This window comes from Patagioenas fasciata, chromosome 34 (genome assembly GCF_037038585.1).
Source record: "Patagioenas fasciata isolate bPatFas1 chromosome 34, bPatFas1.hap1, whole genome shotgun sequence".
Lineage (NCBI taxonomy): Eukaryota > Metazoa > Chordata > Aves > Columbiformes > Columbidae > Patagioenas > Patagioenas fasciata.
Genome location: NC_092553.1, coordinates 1,243,739 through 1,263,901, shown reverse-complemented (window position 1 = coordinate 1,263,901; position 20,163 = coordinate 1,243,739). Strand labels below are relative to the sequence as shown.

The following is a 20,163-nucleotide window of genomic DNA, read 5'->3' as shown; positions in this document are numbered from 1 at the left end:
CCTTCCCTCCCTCCTTCCTTCCCTCCCTCCTTCCCTCCCTCCTTCCTTCCCTCCCTCCTTCCCTCCCTCCTTCCCTCCCTCCCTCCTTCCCTCCCTCCTTCCCTCCCTCCTTCCCTCCTTCCTTCCTTCCCTCCTTCCTTCCCTCCTTCCTTCCCTCCTTCCTTCCCTCCTTCCTTCCTTCCCTCCTTCCTTCCCTCCTTCCTTCCCTCCTTCCTTCCCTCCTTCCTTCCTTCCCTCCTTCCTTCCTTCCCTCCTTCCTTCCTTCCCTCCTTCCCTCCCTCCTTCCTTCCCTCCTTCCTTCCCTCCTTCCTTCCTTCCCTCCTTCCTTCCCTCCTTCCTTCCCTCCTTCCTTCCCTCCCCCCTTCCTCCCTTCCTTCCCTCCCTCCTTCCTTCCCTCCCTCCTTCCCTCCCTCCTTCCTTCCCTCCCTCCTTCCTTCCCTCCCTCCTTCCTTCCCTCCCTCCTTCCTTCCCTCCTTCCTTCCCTCCTTCCTTCCTTCCCTCCTTCCTTCCTTCCCTCCTTCCTTCCCTCCTTCCTTCCTTCCCTCCTTCCTTCCCTCCTTCCTTCCCTCCTTCCTTCCCTCCCTCCTTCCCTCCCTCCTTCCCTCCTTCCTTCCTTCCCTCCTTCCTTCCCTCCTTCCTTCCCTCCCCCCTTCCTCCCTTCCTTCCTTCCCTCCTTCCTTCCCTCCCTCCTTCCTTCCCTCCCTCCTTCCCTCCCTCCTTCCCTCCCTCCCTCCTTCCCTCCCTCCTTCCCTCCCTCCTTCCTTCCTTCCCTCCTTCCTTCCTTCCTTCCCTCCTTCCTTCCTTCCCTCCTTCCTTCCTTCCCTCCTTCCTTCCTTCCTTCCTTCCCTCCTTCCTTCCTTCCCTCCTTCCTTCCTTCCTTCCTTCCTTCCCTCCTTCCTTCCCTCCTTCCTTCCTTCCCTCCTTCCTTCCTTCCCTCCTTCCTTCCTTCCCTCCTTCCTTCCCTCCTTCCCTCCTTCCTTCCCTCCTTCCTTCCTTCCCTCCTTCCTTCCTTCCTTCCCTCCTTCCTTCCTTCCCTCCTTCCTTCCTTCCCTCCTTCCTTCCTTCCCTCCTTCCTTCCTTCCCTCCTTCCTTCCTTCCCTCCTTCCTTCCTTCCCTCCTTCCTTCCTTTTTGGAGCTTACCACCTCTTTTGGATGAAGCTGGAGCGGCGCGTGGCTCCAGGCCTTTCATGGAAGCTCCAGCAGCTGCGGATGGGCCTGGGATGCTGGGCAGGAAGATGATGAAGATGATGAAGATGACAAAGATGACGAAGATGACGAAGATGACGAAGATGACGAGCGCATCCCCACGCGGGAAGACATCAAGAAGCTGATGGAAAGCAAGAAGAAGCAGCAGTCACTCCAGGAGAGCTTTGGATGGCCCAGACCACCCCTTGTGCTTCGGATGCCCACACCACCCCTTGTGTTTTGGATACCCCAGACCACCCCTTGTGCTTTGGATGCCCACACCACCCCTTGTGTTTTGGATACCCCAGACCACCCCTTGTGTTTTGGATACCCCAGACCACCCCTTTGGGGAAGACCCTCCGTATGCTGAGGTGTTGCGTCTCCTTCCTCTTCATCCTCTAAAAGGTGTTTGGTGAAGAGCAGAGCTGGAAGCGGGGGTTCCCATCATTTGGGATAAACCCTAAAAACTCATTTTGGTTGGAAAAGACCCTCGAGGTCATGGAGGCCAAGCATAACCTACCCCTGGCACTGACCCATATCCCTGAGGACGTTGTTTTGTGACACCATGGGGACCCCGCCTTGTCCTCAGGGCCCATTGTGACATCCTGGACACCCCCCATTGTCCCCAGAGCCCATTGTGACATCCTGGGGACCCCCTTTGTCCCCAGGGCCCATTGGACGTCCCATGACTCCCCCTTGTCCCCAGGGCCCATTGTGACATCCCAGTACCCCCCATTGTCCCCAGAGCCCATTGTGACATCCTAGGGACCCCCTTTGTCCCCAGGGCCCATTTTCGCACCATGGGGACCCCCTCTGTTACTGGGTCCCATTGTGACATTCCAGGACCTTACTTTGTCCCCAGGGCCCATTTTGGCACCATGGGGGATCCCTTTGTCACTGGGGCCCATTCTGACATTCAGGGCACCCCTCTCTGTCCCCAGGGCCCATTGTGACATGCTGGGGACTCCCATTGTCCCCAGGTCCCATTGTGACACCGTGGGGACCCCCTTTGTCCCTGTCGAGGGTTAAGATTCCTAACCCCAGACCATAACGCTAATCCTAATCCTAAACCTAAGCCTAATTCCTAACCCTAAACCCAATCCTAACCCAATCCCTTAACCCTAACCCAATCTCTTAACCCTTATCCCAATCCCTTAACCCTAACCCAAACTCCTAACTCTAAGCCTAAGCCCAACCCAGACGCCTAAGCCCAACCCAGACGCCTAAGCCCAACCCAGACGCCTAAGCCCAACCCAGACGCCTAAGCCCAACCCTAACCCAAACTCCTAGCCTTAAGACTAACCCTAAATCCTAACTCAAACTCCTAACCCTAAGTCTAAGCCTAAACCAAACTCCTAAGCTTAAGACTAAGCCTAACCCAAACTCCTAAGCCTAACCCTAACCCAAACTCCAAAACCTAAGCCTAACCCTAACCCAAACTCCTAACCCTATGCCAACCTTAACCATATTCCTACCCTTTCCCCCTAAACCTGAAGTCTTACTGCTTACACAAACACTATTCCCTAACCCCTAACCTTAATCCTTACTCCTAACATTAACCCTAATACTAACCCTTATCACTAACCACATCCCTACCCATAAACCCTAAACCTAATCCTAATCAAACCCTAATAATAACCCTAACCCTAACCCTAACACCTATCCCTTCATCTAAACTTCTAATATTAGTCCAATCACTTACTGTAATCCTAAAGCAAGGCAGGAGACCTCTCACACACACAAAAGGAAACCCACACTAACGTGGGAGCATGGAGCACCAGGGCAAAAAATGATCATCCATGTTTCTCCTAAATCAGAGCCTGCTGGCTACTGCAAGGCTCAACTATTGCAAGAAAACGTTCACAAATAATAAACCAAATACTAACAAACGCAAAAGGCCAGTAACCAATGAACACTGAACACTTACCCCTGCGATTCCCCTCAGGCTCAGGAACAGGATTACACCAAGAGGCTTGATCAGCATGGACTGCAGGAACCAAACAGGGAGTCAAACACGGGTGGGAGCTTCCATGGCACGTTGTGATCTCCTGCTTCCTCAGTCACCTGCTGTGATGGGAGAGGGTGAGATAATGACACGAGACACATACAGAGGTGTGTGTTCCCACAGCTAGAAACAGAGCACGGGTGACCTTTTTGCTGAGACCTAGCAGGTTTTCAGGCAAATTGAACATTCATGACTTGTCTGTGTAATACCACCAAGGCACAAAAAGCTTTTGGAAAGCCTCTGAGAGGATCTTGGGTACAATCACACATGAATAACCTATTAAAACACGAGTGTTTATTCGCTCAAGCAGACAGACAGTGACAACTCACCTCTGGGACAGCCCAAGGCTCCTAACCAGGACCCAGCTGAGAAGCTCGATCAACTCTGCCAAGGCCATGTCCTGGAGTCAAGCACAGATCAGAGAGGTTTCCAGGCTCACCGAGCAACACTCCTGCATTCCAGGTAAAAGAGGACATAGACAAGAGAGAAAAAACAAAACACAACACAACATATTTAGGACAACAGTGCCCATATCTTGCAGAAAAATAGCCGTATTTGGGGAAAAAACTGGCAAAACGACAAAATATTCCAAATATTTGGGGGCTAAATTGGTCAACACAGGCAAAACAATCTGAGTATTTGGGCAAAAAGTGGCCCAAAGAGGCAAAAACATCCACACTTGGGTGCAAAGCTGTCGGCAAACATGAAAACATCCCATATTTGGGATCACAGTGCCCATATCAGGGGAAAAAATGGGCAAAAGCACCTGAGTATATCGGGTCAAGAGAGGCAGAAAAAACCAAAGCACCACTAGATTTGAGCAAAACTGGCCAAAAAGGGGTATAACATCCCCAGATTCAGGGTGAAACTGGACCAAAGAGTCGAAGTATGCCCAGATTTGGGTAAAAAAATGGCCAAAAATGGCCCAAACACCCCCAGATTTGGTTATAAACAAAACTGGAAAACCAAAGAACTCCCAGATATAGGCAGAAACGATCCCAAAGGGCACAAATGTGCCCAGGTTTAGCTCTAAAGTGGCCCAAAGTGCCAAAGCAATCCCAGCTTTGATTTGCAACGGGCCCAAAGGCTCAAAGCGCGCCCTGGGATGGGGCCGTGTGGCACGAGGCTGGGGGGCAGGGAGGGCCCCACAGGGACTCAGTGCTGGTTTCTGCCCTGTGCCAGCACTCCCAGCCCCTGCTTGCCCAGAACCTGCCCCTGAAGCAGCCGCAGCCCCTCTCCCCTCCCTGCGGGTGTCTGCCCCCTGCCCACACCCTGGTGCTGCCTGGCTCGCCCTGCCCGGCCCAGCCCGGCTGCTCTCCCGGCCCCAGCCCCAGCCCTGGCCCCACTGCTGCCCTGCTGAGCTGCTCGGGGCTGGGTGCTGCCCCTGCCCGCCCACCTGCTCCCTGCGCTCGGCTGGAGCAGCCTGGGCGGCCCGGGCTGGCAGGGACACCAGGAGGAGGAACAGGGTGAGGACCATGGCCCCCACGCTCGCCCCATGATGCTGCTGCTGCCAAGACACAGCACAGCACGTCACCGAGGGGCTCTGACCTCACAGTCACATTGGAATCACCACATCTGCACACTGCTGCATGGCCTTGTGCTACAGCAGCATGGAAGGAACAGAAGTGGAGAAGGGGGCACCTATTTTGGGAGGCAGCACTGCCTGTGGGAGTGCACAGGCTCTCACTTCTTGCTTCCCAGAAATCAATCAATCAATCAATCCCAAAAGCTACATATTAATAGCAAATTTAAATAAAAAAAGCCAACTTCAAGGGTCTTTACTTGTAGCTGTTTTTGTCAGGCAGCTCTCTGGGAAGAAACCAGCTTTTCCTGCTAGTTTGACCACAGCTTCAATGCCTTTAAAGCCATCACTTCTGACCTCTGCTGCTCCAACACAGCCTCACAGCCCAGCAAAATCATAGTGCAGGCAGAAAGCTTCACCATACAGAGATGGAGACAGTCAGGAATACGTTCCTCTCAAAAGCAGACACTGCAAGCCACTCTTCCTCTTGCTTACCAAATTCAGACAGCGTTAGAAAACAACAACAACAAGGAAGCGAGATTCTTCTTTTATGCACCCCATTGTATGGACCATTCAACATCAAGTCCAACCGAAGTCTGAACCTCCGAATGAGAAATGCCATCTTCAAATTTCTAGGAAAATGAAGGGCTTTGAAGTGGCAAGACCATAAAATGTTCATTAAAGCACTGCCATGCAAGTCTGCACCCCTGATCACAGACCACCTGCCCTGGTACCAAAGGCAGTGATGTTCTCAGCTGACATCTGGAACGCAGCACAAAGTCTCATGTTCTCCAGTGCCAAGCATGTAGTTTGGAACTGAAACAGGGCAGTAAACCATCTCCAGTCAGTCTGTTTTCATTCGAGTACATCAGGACAAGTTCAGTTCACGTTCACCAGGAATCACAGCAGGTCCCACCCGTCCCTGCAGACCCCAACACCGCTCCTGTGCAGGGTCCCCAGGAGCAGTAAGCACAGAACAAGAAACCTCCCTTCCAAAGAAGGCCCACAGCTGCTCTTCCAACGAGCTGCATAAGCAGCAGCTGAGAACAACCTCTGCTGTAGCTGCACCAGGCTCTGCTGTCTGCAGAAGGAGAGCAGCTCCTAAATGATCCCCAGCCCTACAGACACAGCCCAGGGCAGTGATGAGGAACCACCAGAGTGCAGGGACACCTGGCCATTCAGTTGAAGCTGCTGGGGAGAAGGACAGAGGACCAGCAAGAGACAAATCAGACAAGAGAGAAGACAGAGGAGCTGAGAGAGAAACAAACACACAGGGAAAAGGACGGAGAGATGAAGGCAAAAAGGCACAATGAGCTGGGATGAGACAGGGAGGAAGAACCAGCAGGGCTGATGAGCAGGACAGAGAGATGGGGAGGGGGGAGGAGGAGAAGCAGGAAGGGGCTGGAGAAAGACAGGGAGGGGGATGCACAGATGGAGAGACAAAAAGAAAGACAGGGAACAGAACAAAGGGAGTGAGAAATAAAGCAAAGTTGGGATCCAAATGAAGAGACTGGAAAGGGGAAACATGCAGCAAGGAGCTGGAGAAAGAGGAAAAGAGGGCTGAGCAGCAGGAAAGAGGAAGAGAAGACAAAGAAAAGGCAGAGCCAGCTGGACAGGGGCGATATAGCGAGAAGGGATGGCACTGGGAACAGGGATGGGAGACAGAAGGAAAACCAGGACAGAAAGACATCAAGAAGGAAGAGGAGCAGTAATCTGGACAGAGCTGGAGAAAGAAGCAGCCGGGAAAGGGAAGACAGGCAGAAAGACAGAAGGGGAGCAGGAGAGAGAAAGAACAACAAGGGTTGGGGGCAGGATAGAAATTGGGGAAAAAATCCTGGGGCGGGCAGCAAGATGGAGAGGGAGTAAAAAAGAAGAGGGGCAGGAACAGGTGCAGGGAGCAGGACAGAGGGATACAGTGAGAAATGATGGGGCAGGGAGCAGGACACAGCAACAGAGCAGAATGGTGACAAAGAGAAACCAGGGATGATGAGAAGCACAGAGCAGCGGAGACAGAGAGGGAGATACGAGAAACCCTGCACAGAGGTGGAGACGGGTGGAGGAAACGGTGAGGAAGAAGCAGAGAGGGGCAGAGAAAGAAGAGATGAAGAGGGAGAAGGACACGGTAGGAAAGAGGAGGGAGCAGGGAGGGAGGGAGGGGAGCACAAAACAGGACGAAATGAGCCCAAGGGCCCAGCACTCACCACAGTTCCTGCTCTCTGCACTGCCAGGCAAGCTGTGCAGTTCAGGCACTTCTGTCTGCCTGTCTTTCCCTCCCCTCCTATTCTGTAGCTCCAGCCGTTTGTCCATCCCGCACCTAAGAGAACACATGGGTGTCTGACAGCTCTCACAGCACGAGGCTCCCCAGACGCACCCCACACACACTATACGGCCGGACAGTGATTTTCCCCACTTACACAGACCCTGCGGTGCACGTTTGTGATCTGCTCTGCTGAGGCTGCTCACAGGGACTCTTCCTCACCCAGAGGGGCAGCTGTCTCTGGTGCAGCTGCAGCAGCAGCTGTGGGGATCCCCTGCACTCCACCCTCCAGCTGCTTCCCCTTCTCCTGCTCTCTCCAGCTCCAGCCCCAGCTGCTCCTCTCCAGCAAGTGCCCCCTGCCCCCTCCCCCGCCCAGGAGAACAAGGCCAGAGCAGCCCACACACACCTGGGCCAGAGGCAGCAAGACATCTCCAGGGCCCCAGAGGGAGGAAAAAGGGCCCCAGGGCTGGGCCGGGCGCTGCTCGGCCTCGGGCAGCTCCACGGGCACCATGGCAAAGCTCACGCTGGCCGCCTGCAGAGCAACCGCCTGCTCAGCCTGGGCTGCGCCACCATTGGTCGGGAGGGCTGTCAGTCTCCTCCCCTGAGCTGATTGGCTGCCTGGGCAGTGATTCTGTCCTGCTTTGGGGCTCGGCCTGACCTGAGGTGATACTCTCTCTGATTGGCGGCCTGAGGGGTTACTCCCCCCACAGTGTCCGCCTTCCCTGAGCCGCTCTTTTCTCTGATTGGCTGTCTGGGATTTCCCACTGGCTCCCCCCACCAAATGATTGGTCAGGTTATTTGTCAATCATCCCTCTGCTGCACTCCCACCAGGTGTGATTGGTGCAGCCAGCACAGCCCGCCCCTGAGCGCTGCCCAGTTTGTCCAACTGTCGCCAACTGTCCTGCAGGTCTCAAATCTCGATTGGCTGCTTACATTTCAATCACATGACTTGCCCGCCTCCTCAAATGTGATTGGCTGCATTTCATCCCCTGGCTGTCCACAGACTTCCGGGCGGTTGTTGCCAGGCAGCGGCTCCACCTGAAAATGAAGCTGCGGGCCCTGACCAAAGGCCGTGGGTGATGAAAGACGCGTTGGGACCCTAAACATGAGGATTAGGCCCCAAGAGGGAGGCTCTGGGCGCTCAGAAGGACGGGCAGATGCCACAGATGGCGCTTTGGGCCCTGCACACGAGGGGACCCTCTTGGCTCCACCCGAGCTGGGTTTGGTGCCCGTGACCCCACGTTCCAGCTCTGCTGTGCTTTCTGACCTCATGGGCCCTCTTGTCCTGCCAAACTTCTGCTGCTAAACCCTGCTGTGGGAAACAATCCCCTTGCCAAGAGAACAGCCCCGGGCAGGATCTCTCAGCAAAGCGTATTTTATAAACGATTTGGCAAGACCAGGTGTTCTACCCAAAGACAGCACAGGGAATGGGACAAAAAGCCCCCGCTTACACATCCACCAACCCCAGCTGCACATTCCCTGCCCTGCTCCACAGCGCTTGGCACTGCAGGGGTTACAGACTCCCCAGGGCTGGCCTCAGTTTACCTGTCTCATTCATCTAATTAACAACCCTCTCACCTTATTGATTTATTTGAAATATGGATTCCTGGCTCTTTGGTTGCCCTTCCCCCTCGATTATCTTTTTAAACACAGTGATCAGTTTGGACTGTGAGCACCTTGGTGCCACCCTCGCCACCCTTGGCCACCGCCACCGCCACCCCAGTGACCCCCACGGCTCCACCAGTGAACTGGAATGATGGCACGGGGCGTGCGTGTGTCTCTGGGGTCCCTGTGGCCAGCTGTGTGTCCCACGGGTGTGTGTCTGTGCTGGGGCACGTATCCCATGGCTGGCATGGCCAGGACAAGCACATGTCTGCAGGATGGAGCTGCCCCAGCCTCCCTGCTCCTGTGCTGGCTCTGACTCGTGCCCATGACCCAGCCCGTCTGCACATCCCAGCAGTCTCTGTGACCCAGGCCATCCATGTCCCAGCCTATCTCTATGTCCCAGCCCACCCCCGTGTCCCAGTCCATCTCCATGTCTCAGCAGCCTCTGCGCCCCCAGCTGTCCTGGTTTTGTTAAAAAACAAGTTTCTCTTTTAGTGAATTTGCCTGTCAGCCAAAGCCTTCATGTCAGCTGCATTTTCCTGGAGAACCAGACACATGTTTTGGCAAACCCAGCAATGGAATGGAAACTTATTGATAAGCACGGGTGGACATCTCGCGAGAGGGGCAACGAGAAACCGGTGACCAACTGTGTATAACATTCCGTTCACGTGAATACTTCATATAAAAGTGGGAGATCACGAGGATCTTGTCCCTTTTTCCCTTCCCTTTTGCCTTTTTCCTTCCCTTCTGCTCATGGCCGACATCAGGAGAGGACCTTGCTGGTCGTCCCTGCGAACGGAGGCCAGTGAGAGACTGAATCCAGCTCCGGTTGGCTGCAGAGTCTGATCCAGGACTTTGGGTGCTGGCTCTGCAGTTGCTCAGACTTACAAGATTGGTTTTGTATATTTGTATTATTTTCTCTGTTCTCATCAGTAGCATCAGTAAAACATCTTGAACTTTTCCAGCTCTCTCCCCTCTGTGCTTCTTCCCCTCCCGATCGCCTGTGCTGAGTGGGAAGGGGGGAGAGGGAGGGGCAAAAGGGGAAAGTGGGGGGGAGAGGAGGTTGACAACACATCTGCCAGGGTTTGATTGTCACCCCGCAATCTTAACCCTCGACAGGGACGGACATGGGGACAGAGGGACAGAGGGACGGATGGACGGACAGAGGAAGGGACAGAGGGACGGACACGGGGACAGAGGGACGGACAAATGGATGGACAGACTGACCGTTACATGGGGACACCGGGGACAGGCACATGGGGACACTGGGGACAGGCACATGGGGACACCAGGGACAGGGACATGGGGATACCAGGACAGGGACATGGGAACACCGGGGACACTATGGGACACCCAGGGACAGTGGGGATAGTGGGGACACCAGGGACAGTGGGGACACCGGGGACAGCAGGGACACCCAGGGACACTGGGGACACCGGGGACAGCAGGGACACCCAGGGACAGTGGGGACACCCAGGGCCACCAGGGATACTGGGGACACCAGGGACACTGGGGACAGTGGGGACAACAGGGAGAGCAGGGACACCCAGGGACACTGGGGAGAGCAGGGACAGTGGGGACAGGAGGGACACCCAGGGATGCTGGGGACAGTGGGGACAGCAGGGACAGCAGGGAGAGTGGGGATACTGGGGAGAGCAGGGACACCCAGGGACAGTGGGGACACCCAGGGACAGTGGGGAGAGCAGGGACAGCGGGGACAGTGGGGACACCCAGAGATACCCAGGGACACTGGGTACAGTGGGGACACCCAGGGACAGTGGGGACACCCAGGGACACTGGGGACAGTGGGGACACCCAGGGACAGCAGGGAGAGCAGGGACAGCAGTGACACCCAGTGACAACAAAGGGACACCACAGGGATACGCAGGAGAGAACACAGGGACACCAGAGGACAGTGGGGGACACCACGGGGCCACTTGGGGACACCGGCAGACACTGGGGGAACACCACAGGGACACCATGGGACACCACAGGGACACCTGGGGACACCAGAGTCACCTGGGGACACCACAGGACACACAGGGACTCCCAGGGACACCATGGGACACCCAGGGACAATGCGGGGACACCTTGGGGACACCTGGGGCCACTCACTGGGGTCCAGGCGCAGGGACTGCTGGGCCGGGTACCACTGGGGATCTGCAGGACAGAGGGGACAGTGGAGGTGGCACCGCGGGGACACGGATGGCGGGGACAAGGGGGGGTCCCCAGGATGTCACAGTGGGCCCTGAGGACAAGGGGGGGTCCCCATAGTGTCACAATGGGCCCTGGGGACAAACGGAGTCCCCATAGTGTCACAATGGGCCCTGGGGACAATGGGGGGTCCTGGGATGTCACAATAGGCCCTGGGGACAAGGGGGGTCCGGACGGTGTCACAATGGGCCCTGGAGACAAAGGGGGTCCCCAGGATGTCACAATGGCCCCTGGGGACAATGGGGGGTGCCCAGGATGTCAGAACGGGCCCTGAGGACAAGGTGAGGTCCCCATGGTGTCACAATGGGCCCTGGGGACAAAGGGGGATCCCCTGAAAGTCACAATGGGCCCTGGGGACAAAGGGGGTCCCCAGGATGTCACAATGGCCTCTGGGGACCATGGGGGGTCCTGGGATGTCACAATGGGCCCTGGGGACAAAGGGGGTCCCCAGGATGTCACAATGGGCCCTGGGAAAAAGGGGGGGTCTTGTGACGTCACAATGGGCCCTTGGGACAAGGGGGGGTTCCCTAATTGTCACAATGGGCCCTGGGGACAAAGGGGGGGTCCCCATAGTGTCACAATGGGCCCTGGTGACAATGGGGGGTCCCCAGGATATTACAATGGGCCCTGGGGAAAAGGGGGGTCCCCACGATGTCACAATGGGCCCTGGGGACAAAGGGGGATCCCCAGGATGTTTACAATGGGTCCTGGAGACACTGGGGGCTCCCCACGATGTCACAATGGGCTCTGGGGACCAAGATAGGTCCCCTGAGTGTCACAATGGGCCCTTGGGACAAGGGGGGTCCCCACGGTGTCACAATGGGCCCTGGCGACAAAGTGGGGTCCTGGGATGTCGCATTGGGCCCCAGTGACAAAGGGGGTCCCCGTGGTGTCACAATGTGCCCTGGGGACAATGGGGGGTCCTGCGATATCACAATGGGCCCTGGGGACAAAGGGGGTCCCCAGGATGTCACAATGGGCCTTGGGGACAATGGGGGGTCCTGGGATGTCACAATGGGCCCTTGGGACAAAGGGGGCTCCCCAGGATGTCACAATGGGTCTTCGGGACAATGGGGGGTCCTGGGATGTCACGATGGGCCCTGGAGACAAAACGGGGGGTCACCATGGTGTCACAATGGGCGTGGGGACAAAGGAGGATCCCCTGAAAGTCACAATGGGCCCTGGGGACAAATGGGGGTCCCCAGGATATAATAATGGTATCTGAGGACAATGAGCGGTCCTGGGATGTCACAATGGGCCCTGGGGACAATGGGGAGTCCTGGGAAGTCACAATGGGCCTTGGGGACAAAGGGGGCTCCCCAGGATGTCACAATGGGCCCTGGGGACAAAGGGGGCTCCCCAGGATGTAACAATGGGCTCTGGGGACAAAGAGGGGTTCCCCACGGGGCCACGATGGGCTCTGAGGACAAGGGTGTCCCCAGGATATCACATGGGTCCTGGGGACAATGAGGGGTCCTGGGATGTCACAATGGGCCCTGGGGACAATGGGGGGTCCTGCAAAGTCACAATGGCCCCTGGGGACAATGGAGGATCCTGGGACGTCACAATGGGCCCTGGGGACAAAGAGGGGTGTCCTGAATGTCACAATGGGCCCTGGGGACAAGGGGTGGTCCTGGGATGTCACAATGTGCCCTGAGGACAAAGAGGGGTCCCCTGAATGTCACAATGGGCCCTGGGGACAAAGGGGGGGTGCCCAGAATTTCACAATAGGCCCTGGAGACAAAGAGGGGTCCCCTGAATGTCACAATGGTCCTTGAGGACGAGCGGGGTCCCCACAGTGCCACAATGGGCCCTAGGGACAAACTGGGGTCCTGGGATGTCACAATGGGCCCTGGGGACAAAGGGGGTCCCCATGGTACAACAATGGGCCCTGGGGACAAATGAGGTCCCAAGGATGTCACAATGGGCCCTGGGGACAAAGAGAGGTCCCCTAAATGTCATAATGGGCCCTGAGGACAAGCGGGGTCCCCACAGTGTCACAATGGGCCCTGGGGACAATGGGAGGTCCTGCGATGTCACAATGGGCTCTGGTGACAAAGGGGTCCCCACGGTGTCACAGTGGGCCCTGGAGACAAAGGGGGTCCGCAGGATGTCACAGTGAGCCCTAGGGACAATGGGTGGTCCTGGGATGTCACAATGGGCCCTGGGGACAAAGGGGTCTCCAAGATGTCACAATGTACCCTGGGGAAAATGGGGGGGGCTGCGATGCCACAATGGGCCCTGGGGACAAGGGGGGGTCATGGGATGTCACAATGGGCCCTGGGGAGAAAGTGGGGTCCTGGGATGACACAATGGGCCCCAGTGACAAAGGGGGTCCCAAGGATGTCACAATGTGCCCTGGGCAAAATGGGAGGTCCTGCGATGTAACAATGGGCCCCAGTGACAAAGGGGGCTCCCCAGGATGTCACAATGGGCCCTGGGAACAAAGAGGGGGTCCCCAGCATTCACAATGGGCCCTGGGAACAATAGGGGGTCCTGGGACGTCACAATGGGCCCTGGAGACAAGGGGGGGTGCCCAGGATGTCACAAAAAGCCCTGGGGACAAAGAGGGGTCCCCCAAATGTCATAATGGGCCCTGAGGACAAGCGGGGTCCCCACGGTGTCACAATGGCCCCTGGGGACAATGGAGGGTCCTGTGATGTCACAATGGGCCCTGGGGACAAAGGGGGCTCCCCAGGATGTCACAATGAGCTCTAGGGACAAGGGGGGTCCCAAGGATGTCACAATGGGCCCTGGGGACAGAGGGGGTGGCCAGGATGTCAGAATAGGCCCTGGGAACAAAGAGGGGTCCCCAGCATGTTCACAATGGGGCCTGGGGACAATGGGGGGTCCTGGGAAGTCACAATGGGCCCTGGGGACAAAGGGGTCCCCAGGATGTCACAATGGACCCTGGGGACAGAGGGGGTCCCCAGGATGCCACAATGGGCCCTGGGGACAAAGTGGGGGTCCCCAGAATTTCACAACACGCCCTGGGAACAATGGGGGGTCCTGGAACGTCACAATGGGCCCTGGGGGCAAAGAGGGGTCCCCTGAATGTCACAGTGGTCCTTGAGGACCAGCGGGGTTCCCACGGTGTAACAATGGCCCCTGGGGACAAAGAGGGGTCCCCAGGATGTTCACAATGGGCCCTGGGGATAAAGTGAGGTCCTGGGATGTCACAATGGGCCCTGGGGACAAACGGGGTTCCCATGGTGCCACAATGTGCCCTTGGGACAAACGGGGTCCCCAGGATGTCACAATGGCCCTGGGAACAATGGGTGATCCTGGCATGTCACAACGGGCTTTGGGGACAAACGGGGTCCCCAGGATGTCACAATGGGCCCTAGGGACAATGGGTGGTCCTGGGATGTCACAATGGGCCCTGGGGACAAAGGCGTCCCCACGGTGTCACAATGGGCCCTAGGGACAAAGTGGGGTCCTGGGATGACACAATGGGCCCCGTGACAAAGGGGTTCCCCAGGATGTCGCAATGGTCCCTGGGGACAATGGGAGTCCCCAGGATTTCACAATGAGCCCTGGGGGCAAAGTGGGGTCCTGAGATGTCACAATGGGTCCCAGTGACAAAGGGGGTCCCCATGGTGCCACAATGGGCCCTGGGGACAAAGGAGGTCCCCAGGATGTCACAATGGGCCTTGGGGACAAGGGGGGTCCCGACGGTGTCACAATAGGCCCTGGGAACAAAGGGGGTTCCCCACAGTGTCACAATTGGCCCTGGGGACAAAAGGGGGTCCCCAGGATGTCACAATGGTCCCTGGGGACAATGAGGGGTCCTGGGACGTCACAATGGGCCCTAGAGACAAGGGGGGATCCTTAGGATGACACAATAGGCCCTGGGGACAAGGAGGGGTCCCCTGAATTTCACAAAGGGCCCTGGGGACAATGGGGGTCCTGGGATGTCACAATGGGCCCCAGTGACAAATGGGGTCCCCATGGAGTCACAATGGGCCATGGGGACCAGAGGGCGTCCTGGGATGTCACAGTGGGCCCCAGTGACAAAGGGGGTCCCCAGGATGTCACAATGGTCCCTGGAAACAAAGGGGGTCCCCACAGTGTCACAATGGGCCCTGGGGACAAAGAGGGGTCCTGGGACATTACAATGGGCCCTGGGGACATAGGGGGGGTCTCCGGGATGTCACAATGGGCCCTGGGGACAACGGGGGTTCCTGGGATGTCACAATGGGCCCTGGGGACAAAGGGGGTCCCTATGCAGTCACAATGGGCCCTGGGGACAAAGGGGGACCCTAGGACGTCACAATCGGCCCTGGGGACAAGGTGGGGTCTCCTCAATGTCACAATGACCCCTAAGAACAGAGGGGGGTCCCCAGGATGTCACAATGGGTCCTGGGGACTACGGGGTGTCCTAGGACGTCACAATGGGCCCTGGGGACAATGTGGGTTCCCTTGAAGGTCACAATGGGCCCTGGGGACAAAGGGGTTCCCCAGGATGTCACAATGGGCCCTGGGGACAAAGGGGGTACCCAGGATTTCACAATGAGCACTGGGGACAAACGGGGGTCCCAGGATGTCACAATGGGCCGTGGGGACAAGGCGGGGTACCCATGGTGTCACAATGGTCCCTGGGGACAATGAGGGGTCCTGGGACGTCACAATGGGCCCTATAGACAAGGGGGGATCATTAGGATGACACAATAGGCCCTGGGGACAAAAAGGGGTCCCCTGAATGTCACAAAGGGCCCTGGGGACAAGGGGGGTCCCCATGGTGTCACAATAAGTCCTGGGGACAAAGGAGGTCCCCATGGTGCCACAATGGGCCCTGGGGACAAAGGGGGTCCTGGGACGTCACAATGGGCCCTGGAGACAAATGGGGTTCCCAGGATGTCACAATGGACCCTGGGGACAAAGTGGGGTCCCCAGAATGTCACAATGGGGCCTGGGGACAAGGGGGTCCCCAAGATGTCACAATGGGCCCTGGGGATAACGGGGGGTCCTGGGACGTCACAATGGGCCCTGGGGACTATGGGGGGTCCTCATGGTGTCGCAACGTGTCCCCAGTGACAAGGGGGTCATCATGGTGTTACAATGGGCCTTGGGGACAAAGATGGGTCACATGAATGTCACAATGTTCCCTGGGGACAAAGGGCGGTCCCCAGGATGTCACAATGGGCCCTGGGGACAATGGGGGTCCCCACGGTGTCAGAACGGGCCCTGGGGACAAAGTGGAATCCTGGAATGTCACAATGGTCCCCAGTGACAAAGGCGGTCCCATGGTGCCACAATGGGCCCTGGCGACAAAGGGGGTCCCCAGAATGTCACAATGGGCCCTGAGGACAAAGTGGGGTCCTGGGACATTACAATGGGCCCAGGGGACAAGGGGGTCCCCAGGATGTCACAATGGGACCTGGGCACATAGTGGGTCCCCAGGATGTCACAATGGGCCCTGGGGACAAGCGGGGTCCCCCGAATATCACAATGGGCCCTGGGGACAAAGTAAGGTCCTGGGCTGTCACAATGGGCCCTGAGGACAAGGGGGTTCCCGATGATGTCACAATGGGACCTGGGGACAAAGGGGGTCCTGGGCTGTCACAATGGGCCCTGAGGACAAGGGGGTTCCCCATGATGTCACAATGGGACCTAAGGACAAAGGGGGTCCTGGGATGTCACAATGGGCCCTTGGCACAATGGGGGGTCCCCAGGATGTCACAATGGGGTCTTGGGACACAGAAGGTCCCCAGGATGTCAGAATGGGCCCTGGGGACCAGAGGGGGTCCTGGGATGTCACAATGGGCCTCAGTGACAAAGGGGGTCCCCATATTGCCACAATGGGCCCTGGGGACAAACAGGGTCCCCAGGATGTCACAATGGGCCCTGGGGACAAGGGAGGTCCTCAGGATGTCAGAATGGGCCCTGGGGACAACGGGGGGTCCTGGGACGTTCACAATGGGCCCTGGGGACAAGGGGGTCCCCAGGATGTTCACAATGGGCCCTGGGGACAAAGGGGGTCCCCACGGTGTCACAATGGTCCCTGGGGACAAATTGGGGTCCTGGGATGTCACAATGGGCCCTGGTGACAATGGGGGGTGCCCATGGTGCGACAATAGGCCCAGGTGACAAAGGGGGTCCCCAGAATGTCACAATGGGCACTGGGGACAACGGGGGTCCCTAGGATGTCACAAAGGGCACTGGGGACGAGGGGCTCCCCAGGATGTCACAATGGGCCCTGGGGACAATGAGGGGTCCTGGGATGTCACAATGGGCCCCAGTGACAAATGGGGTCCCCATGGTGTCACAATGAGGCCTGTGGACAATAGGGGGTCTGGGATGTCAAAATGGGTCCCCAGTGACCAGGGGGGTCCCTACGGTGTCACGATGGGCCCTGGGGACAAGGGGAGGGGTCCTGGGATGTCGCAATGGCCCATGGGGACAAAGGGATTCCCCAGGATGTCACAATGTGCGCTGAAGACAAAGGAGGTCCCCACAGTGTCACAATGGGCCCTGGGGACAAAAGGGGGACTCCAGGATGTCACAATGGGCCCTGGGTATAAATGGGGGGTCCTGGGACGTTACAATGGGCCCTGGGGAAAAGGGGGGTCCCCTGAAAGTCACAATGGGCCCTGGGGACAATGTGGGGTCCTGGGACGTCACAATGGGCCCTGGGGACAAGGAGGGATCCCCAGGATGTCACAATGGGCCCTGGAGACAAGGGGGGGTCCCCAGGATGTCACAATGGGCCCTGGGGACAAAGAGGGGTCCCCTGAATGTCACAATGGGCCCTGGGGACAAGGGGGTGCAGAGGATGTCACAATGGGCCCTGGGGACAATGGGGGGTCCTGGGACGTCACAATGGGCCCTGGGGACAAGGGGGGGTCCCCAGGATGTCACAATGGGCCCTGGGGACAAAGAGGGGTCCCCTGAATGTCACAATGGGCCCTGGGCACAAGGGGGTGCCGAGGATGTCACAATGGGCCCTGGGGACAATGGGGGGTCCTGGGACTCCACAATGGGCCCTGGGGACAAGGGGGGGTCCCCAGGATGTCACAATGGGCCCTGGGGACAAAGAGGGGTCCCCTGAATGTCACAATGGGCCCTGGGCACAAGGGGGTGCCGAGGATGTCACAATGGGCCCTGGGGACAATGGGGGGTCCTGGGACCTCACAATGGGCCCTGAGGACAATGGTGGGTCCCCTGAATGTCACAATGGGCCCTGGGGACAAAGGGGGGTCCGCAGGATGTCACAATGGGAACTGGGGACAAAGGGGGGCGTCCCCATGGTGTCACAATGGGCCCAAGTGACAAGGAGGGTCCCCACGGTGCCACGATGGGTCCTGGGGACAAGGGCGTCCCCCAGATGTCACAATGGGCCCTGGGTACAATGGGGTTGCCCAGGATGTCACAATGGGCCCTGGGGACAATGGGAGTCCCCAAGGTGTCAGAACGAGCCCTGGGGACAAAGTGGAATCCTGGAATGTCACAATGGCCCCCAGTGACAAAGGGGTTCCCCATGGTGTCATAATGGGCCCTGGGGACAAAAGGGGTCCCCAGGATTTCACAATAGCACTGGGGACAAAGGGGGGTCATGGGATGTCACAATGGGCTCCAGTGACAAAGAGGGTCCTCATGGTGCCACAATGGGCCCTGGGGACAATGGGGGGTGTCCAGGATGTGAGAATGAGTCCTGAGGACAAGGGGGGGTCCCCATGGTGTCACAATGGGTCCCCAGTGACAAGGAGGGGTCCCCATGGTGTCACAATAGGCCCTGGGGACAAAGTGGGGTCCAAGAATGTCACAATGGGCCCTGGGGACAAAAGGGGTTGCCATGGTGCCACAATGGGCCCTGGGGTCAAAGGGGGTCCCCATGGTGCTGCAATGGGCCTTGGGGACAAAGGGGGATCCTGAGATGTCACAATGGGCCCTGGAAACAAAGGGGGTGTCCCCATGGTGCCACAACGGGCCCTGGGAGCAAGGGGGTGGCCAGGATGTCACAATGGGTCCTGGGGAAAATGGGGGGTGCCCAGGATGTCACAATGGACCCTGAGGACAAGCGGGGGTCTCCATGGTGTCACAATGGGCCCCAGTGACAAAGGGGATCCCCTGAATGTCACAATAGGTCCTGGGGACAATGGGGGGTCCTGGGACGTCACAATGGGCCCTGGGGACAAGGAGGGATCCCCAGGATGTCACAATGGGCCCTGGGGACAATGGGCGGTCCTGGGACGTCACAATGGGCCCTGGGGACAAGGGGGGGTCCCCAGGATGTCACAATGGGCCCTGGGGACAAAGAGGGGTCCCCTGAATGTCACAATGGGCCCTAGGGACAAGGGGGTGCCGAGGATGTCACAATGGGCCCTGGGGACAAAGAGGGGTCCCCTGAATGTCACAATGGGCCCTGGGGACAAAGGGGGGTCCGCAGAATGTCACAATGGGCACTGGGGACAAAGGTGGGGTCCCCATGGTGTCACAATGGGCCCAAGTGACAAAGAGGGTCCCCACCGTGCCACGATGGGTCCTGGGGACAAGGGCGTCCCCCAGATGTCACAATGGGCCCTGGGGACAATGGGGTTGCCCAGGATGTCACAATGGGCCCTGGGGACAATGGGAGTCCCCAAGGTGTCAGAACGAGCCCTGGGGACAAAGTGGAATCCTGGAATGTCACAATGGCCCCCAGTGACAAAGGGGTTCCCCATGGTGCCACAATGGGCCCTGGGGACAAAAGGGGTCCCCAGGATTTCACAATAGCACTGGGGACAAAGGGGGGTCATGGGATGTCACAATGGGCCCTGGGGACAAGGGAGATTCCCATGGTGTCACAATAAGCCCTGGGGACAAAGTGGGGTCCTGGGATGTCACAATGGGCTCTGGGGACAAGGAGGGTCCCCCAGGATGTCACAATGGGCCCTGGGGACAAAGGGGGTCCCGGGATGTCACAATGGGTCCCAGTGACAAAGGGGTTCCCCATGGTGCCACAATGGGCCCTGGGGACAAAAGGGGTCCCCAGGATTTCACAATAGCACTGGGGACAAAGGGGGGTCATGGGATTTCACAATGGGCCCTGGGGACAAAGGGGGGTCGTGGGATGTCACAATGGGCCCTGGGGACAAGGGAGATCCCCATGGTGTCACAATAAGTCCTGGGGACAAAGAGCGTCCCCAGCATGTCACAATGGGCCCTGGGGACAAAGGGGGTCCCCTGAATGTCACAATGGGCCCTGGGGACAATGGGGGGTCCTGGGACGTCACAATGGGCCCTGGGGACAAGGGGGGGTCCCCAGGATGTCACAATGGGCCCTGGGAACAAAGGGGGGTCCGCAGGATGTCACAATGGGCCCTGGGGACAATGGGGGGTCCTGGGATGTCACAATAGGCCCTGGGGACAAAGGGGGTCCCCAGGATGTCACGA

General features: G+C 58.0%; 2 long non-coding RNA genes across 3 annotated transcripts in view; one reads left to right on the top strand and one right to left on the bottom strand.

The window, feature by feature from the left end:
* The window catches only part of LOC139826093 (uncharacterized), a 370,736-nt gene extending 369,485 nt beyond the window's left edge, over positions 1-1,251 (bottom strand). Inside the window, exon 1 of one of the 2 annotated variants that reach the window (XR_011736161.1) lies at positions 1,141-1,251. This is a non-coding gene — a long non-coding RNA (uncharacterized lncRNA). The remainder of the gene's footprint in view (positions 1-1,140) is intronic. The other variant, XR_011736162.1, reaches the window with a different exon arrangement.
* The window catches only part of LOC139826090 (uncharacterized), a 567,662-nt gene that overhangs the window by 381,618 nt on the left and 165,881 nt on the right, over positions 1-20,163 (top strand). The window lies entirely within an intron of this gene.